Source organism: Cebus imitator, unplaced genomic scaffold (genome assembly GCF_001604975.1).
Source record: "Cebus imitator isolate Cc_AM_T3 unplaced genomic scaffold, Cebus_imitator-1.0 Scaffold266, whole genome shotgun sequence".
Taxonomy (NCBI): Eukaryota; Metazoa; Chordata; class Mammalia; order Primates; family Cebidae; genus Cebus; species Cebus imitator.
Window position 1 is genome coordinate 2,602,369 of NW_016107581.1, and position 7,271 is coordinate 2,609,639.

Below are 7,271 nucleotides of genomic sequence, written 5' to 3' on the forward strand. Positions count from 1 at the left end.
AGCAGCACAGCAGCAAGAGCTGATAAAGTTCACAGTCACCAAGGTGGATTGCCGGTCTGAGGGCAGCCTTCCACAAGAACTGGAGCAAGGTCCTACAACTCCTTTATCAGGAGGAGTGGCTCTCGCCCCAAGCCTGCCACACAGTGAGTATCTTTACGATACTGAATGCTGCCGCCTGGGCCATGGATTCTTGTCCTGGTATAACTGTTTTTCCCTTAAATCATGCTCTGCACTGTGTCTGCTCTAGGCATTCCTCCGATTATAAACTGCTTATTCCTTAATTCATGCTCTGTACTGTGTCCACTCTAGGCATTCCTCCGAGTATGAACTAAGATATAATTATAGGTATATATGGAGGGAATATTCTTTAGGCACTCATACTATCAACTATTACATGATTATATAGAGAGGATTATATAAAGGGATTCTTCAAGCCCTATTTCTATAAACTAATATATGATTATGTAAAGGATTATATAAAAGGAAGTAGCTGAGTAGTAACACTATAAAGTGAGATATTCTTCAAGCCCTAACTGTGCCAGGATTCTGCTTAGCTCTTATTCCTCGGTGCCTATATGGGGGGTTTCCCACAAGGCTGGTCTCGAACTTCTGACTTCAGGTGATCTGCCGGCATCGGCCTCCCAAAATGCTGGGATTACAGGCATGAAGCCCTGTGCCCAGCCACTTTTTCTAATTTGCTTTCAACAAGGTCTCACTCTGTCACCCAGGCTGAAGTGTAGTGATTCAGTCACAGCTCACTGCAACCTCCACCTCCTGGGCTCAAGCAATTCTCCTGCTCAGCCTCCTGAGTAGCTGGGACTACAGGATCACAGCACCATGCCTGGCGAACTTTTTGTATTTTTGGTAGAGATGGGGTCTTACCATGTTGCCTAGGCTGGTCTCAAACTCCAGGGCTCAAGTGATCCACTCACCCCACCCTCTCAAAGTGCTGGGATTACGGGTGTGAGCCATCACGCCCGGCCAAGTACTTCCTGTATGTGTTCAGCATTGTTTTAAGCGCTTCACATGCACCAAATCAGTGAATCCTATGATAACCATATGAGGTAGGCACTGTTATTGTCTCCATTTTGCAGATGAGAAAACTGAGACAGAAAAGTGACTCCAACAATGTCACACAGATAGAAAGTGGCTGAGTTGGAGGGTGGGCGCAGTGGCTCACGCCTATAAAACGGCACTTTGGGAGGCCAGACGGGTGGATCATTTGAGGCCAGGAGTTCAAGACCAGCCTGGCCAACATGGCAAAACCCCGTTTCTACTAAAAATGCCAAAATTAGCCAGGTGTGGTAGTGGGCACCTGTAGTCCTAGCTACTCGGGAAGCCGAGGCAGGAGAATCACTTGAACCCGGGAGGCGGAGGTCGCAGTGAGCCGAGATCCCACCACCACACTCCAGCCTGGGCGACAGAGAAAGACTCTGTTTCAAAAAATAGTAACAATAAGAAATTGAAAGTGGCCAAGTTGGAACAGAAATCTGGGTAATCCAGAGAGCCGCTGTAATGCAGGACCTTATATTTGGAAATGTCAGCTGCGGTGCCGCCACAGGAACTCACTCAGTCCACGTGCGAGAGTGAGCTTTTGTCTCTCAGCTGCAAATCCGCCCTGGTCTCAGCTCTCTGGTGCTGGGGCGGAGCCTCTGCAAGCCACGTTTTTGCTTTGCCAGCTGAGTTGCTGTAAGGCCCGGCCTAACGAGGGCGCTAGATGGAGACCGGAGATTGCAGGAGGAAGCAGGGATTTGCTCTGCCCACTTCTCCAGGCTTCTGAGCGAGCGTTGCCCCAGAACAATGCTCTGACTGCAGCAGTAGCTTTCAGGTTTTAAGTTTTATTTTTTGGCACTTCCATAACCCGTTTCTTTTTCTATTTTTGAGACAGGGTGTCACTCTGTCGCCCAGGCTGGAGCGCGGTGGTGCCATCTTGGGCTCACTGCAGCCTTGACCTCCCAGGCTGAAGCCATCCTCCTGCCTCAGCCTCCAGAATAGCTGGGACCACAGGTGCGTGACACTACACCCAGCTAATTTTTTCTTTTTTTTGAGACAGAGTCTCACTCTGTCACCAGGCGCCAGGCTGGAGTGCAGTGGCGCGACCTCGGCTCACTGCAACCTCCGCCTCCCAGGCTCGAGCAATTCTCCTGCCTCAGCCTCCCGAGTAGCTGGGACTATAGGCACACGCCACCGTGACCAGCTAATTTTTTTGTATTTTTAGTAGAGATGGGGTTTCACCATGTTGGCCAGGATGGTCTTGATCTCTTGACCTCGTGATCCGCCCATCTCAGCCTCCCAAAGTGCTGGGATTACAGGCAATTTTTTTTTAAATTGTTTTTTAGAGGCATGTTGCCCAGGTTGGTCTGAAACTTCTGGGCTCAAGCGGTCCTTGCACTCCGGCCTCCCAAAGTGTTGTGATTACAGGCATGAGCCACCGCACCCGACGTCATGACCGGCTTCACCGTCAGCCCCCCGTCACACCAGCGCCACCCAGGTAGCCCCTGGTTCTGCTCTGGGTTTCGGTTCTGCAGGGTGGCTGCTTGAACATTTTAGGTTCTGATAACTCTATCCTCAGTCCTGGAGTGAGAGCCGGAGGCTGCACTATTTTTACATGGTGCGGTTACTATTTCTGTGCTGTTTCTTCTCATTCCTTTCACGGTTTCCTGAGACCTGTGTATTAGTTCATCTCTGTTGAAACATCTGTATAACAGGAAAGCTCCAGGTCAAGTGTGTGGAAATCCAACATGAGTCATCAAGATAGAGAATTTGCACAAATTCCACACGTAAACGGATTTGGAGACCAAAAGTTGCTTAGCTGAAGAGGAGGCTGGTCCTCTTGAGGAATTACCCTAAAATAACCGCTCCAAGTTTGTATTTTGCATATTCCCTTTAAATGGACCTTGTCTCCATCTCTGCAGTAACTGTGTATTGGGGAAAGGAAAATACTCAGACCTTTTGGGGATTAGCAGACACTGGCCCGGGCTATTTATTCATTTTGAGATGCAGGCTTACTCTGTCGCCCAGGCTGGAGTGCAGCGGTGTGATCACAGCTCACTGCTGCCTGACTCAAGTGATCCTCCTGCCTCAGCCTCCCAAGTAGCTGGGATCACAGGTGCATGCCACCATGCCCATCTAATCTTTAAAAAAAAAATTAGGCCAGGTGCAGTGGCTCACGCCTGTAATCCCAGCACTTTGGGAGGCTGAGGCAGGTGGATCACTGCAGCCTCCACCTCCTGGGCTCAAATGATCCCCCCTTCTTAACCTCCCAAGTAGCTGGGACCACAGGCATGCACCACCACACCCAGCTAATTTTTTTTGTTTGTTTTTTTGAGACGGAGTTTCGCTCTTGTCACCCAGGCTGGAGTGCAGTGGTGCAGTCTCAGGCTCACTGCAACCTCTGCCTCCCGGGTTCAAGCGGCTCTCCTGCCTCAGCCTCCTGAGTAGCTGGGATTGCAAGCACCCGCCACCATGCCCAGCTAATTTTTGTAGTTTTAGTAATCCCAGCACGTTGGGAGGCTCAGGCGGACGGATCGCCTGAGGTCAGGGCTTCAAACCAGACTGGCCAACCAGCAGAATCACGTTCCAGAATGCCCTTTGGAGCCACCAGACTCCCAGGCCCCCGGCCCTGGCCACTGCCATCTGCATCTTCTTCACGTTTTCCTTCTGCCCTCCCCTTTTTTGTTTTTTGAGACAAGGTCTTGCTCTGTCACCCAGGCTGAAGTCCAGGGGCATGATCATAGCTCACTGCATCCTTGAACTCCTGGGTTCAAGCGATTCTCCCACCTCAGCCTCCTGAGTAGCTGGGACTACAGTTGCATGCCACCACGCCCAGGTAAGTTTAAAATACTTTTTTAGTAGAGACGGGATCTCACTCTGCTGCCCAGGCTGGTCTCAACTCCTGGGCTCAAGCCGTCCTCCTGTCTTGGCCTCCCGAGTAGCTGGGAGTACAGGGACACACCACCATACTTGGCTAAGTTTTAATTTTTTTTTTTTTTTTTAATAGAGATGGGGTTTCATGACGTTGCTCAGGCTGGTCTCGAACTCCTGCCCTCAAGTGATTCTCCAGCCTGCGTCTCCTAAAGTGCTGGGATTACAGGTGTGGCCCACTGCGCCCGGCCGTACGTGTTCTTTGGAAGAAATGGCTTTTGGGTAACGACTTGCACCGTGGTGTTGTATCAGCCGCCGTCCAATCGCAGCTCACGAAGGGCAGGTGAGTGCTGAATGCAGACAACACCCACCTGCCCCTAACAAAGACCTTGTTATCCCAGTCATCATCACGAGGACTAGCTGGGCTGCAGCTTAAAGGGACATTCCATAGCTTAAAAAAGACAAACTGCTGGCCCTGCCACCTCCAGCCACAAAGGTGTCACAACAGCTGATGAGCCTGTTTGGATCGTGAAGACGGCACATCCCACGTGTGGAAATTTCACGAGCGCCGCTGTAGCAAGTGACCCAACAGATGGCTGCATTTGAGTGGGAGCCTCTTTAGCAAGAGCTTTTTAAAATCAAGCTCCACCCAGGAGCTCTTTATCTTCTTCAGAACCCACAGGATTACAGGTGTCTGAGCCAGCCCCGTGGAACCTTGGAGTCTGGGAGAACGACAACAAAGGCGCAGATGCTCATGCTGCCTGCTGGGTGGTGAGTAATACAGTCCTTTGTGTCCGGGACAGGAGTCTTGTGTCTTCTGGCAACTTTTGTGAAACGGTAATGGGCTAGCTGGTTTCATTTTATTTTTATTTTTTTGAGACGGAGTTGCACGCTTCTTGCCCAGGCTGGAGCGCAATGGCGTGATCTTGGTTCACCACAACCTCCACCTCCCAGGTTCAAGAGATTCTCCTGCCTCAGTCTCCTGAGTAGCTGGGATTGCAGGCATGTGCCACCACACCCAGCTAAGTTTTGTATTTTCAGTAGAGACTGTGTGTTTCTCCATGTTGGTCAGGCTGGTCTCGAACTGCTGACCTCGGGTGATCTGCCCACCTCGGCCTCCCAAAGTGATGGGATTACAGGCGTGAGACACTGTGCCCGCCCTTAATTTATTTTTATTGATTGGTTGATTGAATTAGAGACAGGGTCTCACTCTGCCACCCAGGCTGGAGTGCAATGGTGCACTCCGACCTGGGTTCAAGGGGTCCTTCCACCTCAGCCTCCCGAGTAGCTGGGACTGCAGATGCATGCTACTATGCCCAGCTAATTTTATTTTTTGTAGAGACAGGGTCTGGGTTCATTGCCCAGGCTGGTCTCAATCTCCTGGGCTCAAGGGATCCTCCTGCTTCAGCCTCGCAAGGTGCTGGGATTACAGGCACGAGCCACTGCACCCAGCCCAGGCTAGTTAATAAGCAGAACAAAACGAAAGCTCAGACCCGGTGGCGCTGGTGAAGAGGCTGGATGGGAAGTCGACACGGGCGTGGCTTTCTGGAATCGGAAGGACGGGGCCTCCACGGGTCTGGTTGAAGAATATGAGAAGAATCCCTGGGATCCAGTAGGAAATTCTCCCATCCACGTAGAGGAGGATGGCCAGGAATAGGGGCCCCTACTGTCCAACCTGTTAATGAGGTTCAGTGGCCGGAGATAGGATCAAACCAGTGGGCAAACGGTGCCCAGCTGCTCCTGGGTTGTTTCCTGCTCTTCTCCAGGCAGGTGGAGCAAGAAATGTGATTGTAACAATGAGCCACCAAGGCCCAGGGGCCCGGCCACAAGGCAGCATGGCCATGGCCGCTGGGTCAGAGGGTCCCTGAAACGGACATGATAGCAGCAGCCAGGACCTTGTTACTTGTTTCTTTGTTCTGAGACAGGGTTCTTGCTCTGTCACCCAGGTTGAAGTGCAGTGGAGCGAACATGGCTCACTGGAGTCTCAAACTTCTAGGGACAAGGGGTCCTCCCCGCTCAGCCTCCTGAATATTTGGGACCACAGGTATGCACCACTACACCCAGCTAATTTAATTTTTATTTATTTATATTTGAGATGGAGTTTCACTCTTGTTGCCCAGGCTGGAGTGCAACGGCGTAATCTCCGCTCACAGCAACCTCCGCCTCCCAGGTTTAAGCAATTCTCCTGCCTCAGCCTCCTGAGTAACTGGGATTACAGGTGTGTACCACCACACCCGGCTAATTTTGTATTTTTAATAGAGATGGGGTTTCTCCATGTTGGTCAGGCTGGTCTTGAACCCCTGACTTCAAGTCTTCAGCCTACCTCGGCCTCCCAAAATACTAGGACTGCAGGCATGGGCCACTGCACCCAACCAACAATGAATCTTTTCCCCCTGCCTCTGCTGTCCCCCTAGTCCACCCCTCCAGCCCCAAGTTGCTCCAGGGCTGAGGCCGTAGCCCCTGACCCATAGACTTCTTGGTCCAAGCGCCTGAATTGAAGGAATCAGGCTTCCGGTGGGAAGGGAAGCTAAAGTGATCTAGTTGGGTGTGGAGCTTTGGGCCAATTCAATGTCCTGTTATATGGTTTCCACGATGGAGCAGGTGTCATTGGTACTGACGTCTTCCATGCCCGAACTAGGAACACCCCGTAAATATCAGTGGATTCTACCGGTCAGGGCCTTTTGCATGCGCCTTCCTCTTCACCTCTACCAGAAACAATGTGGGATCCCGGGAGAAAATAAAACAGGACTTTCACGACTGCATGGTTGCTCCAGTCCTCCGGGAAGCTGTTTCCAGTGCCACAGTGCCACCTGCCTGACATGCTCTCCAAGTACACCGCTTTTAAGAAAGGGCAGCTGGGCTGGGAGCAGTGGCTCCCCCTGGAGGTGGGCAGTTCGCTTGGGCAACATAGTAAACCCCATCTCTATTTTTTTTTTTTTGAGACATAGTTTCACTCTTGTTGCCCAGGCTGGAGTGTAATGGCGTGATCTCGGCTCACTGCAACCTTCGCCTCCCGAGTTCAAGCGATTCTCCTGCCTCAGCCTCCCGAGTAGCTGGGATTACAGGTGTGTATCACCACACCGGGCTAATTTTGTATTTTTAGTAGAGATGGGGTTTCTCCATGTTGGTCAGGCTGGTCTTGAACTCCTGACCTTAGATGATCTGCCCACCTTGGCCTCCCAAAGCACTGGGATTACAGGTATGAGCCGCTGTGCCCAGCCCTCTGTTTTAATAAATAATAATAAAATGCTGCTGTGAATTGCTATTAAGCTCTCCTTGAAAGGAAACACCTGGCCTGTGGAGGCCTTTGACTCCCGGCCTCACACCCTCATTCTCAGGTAAGCCAACGGGAACCTCATCGGTGGTGAGAGTGGAAATGGCCAAAGAGCACATCTACTCTGGTGCTC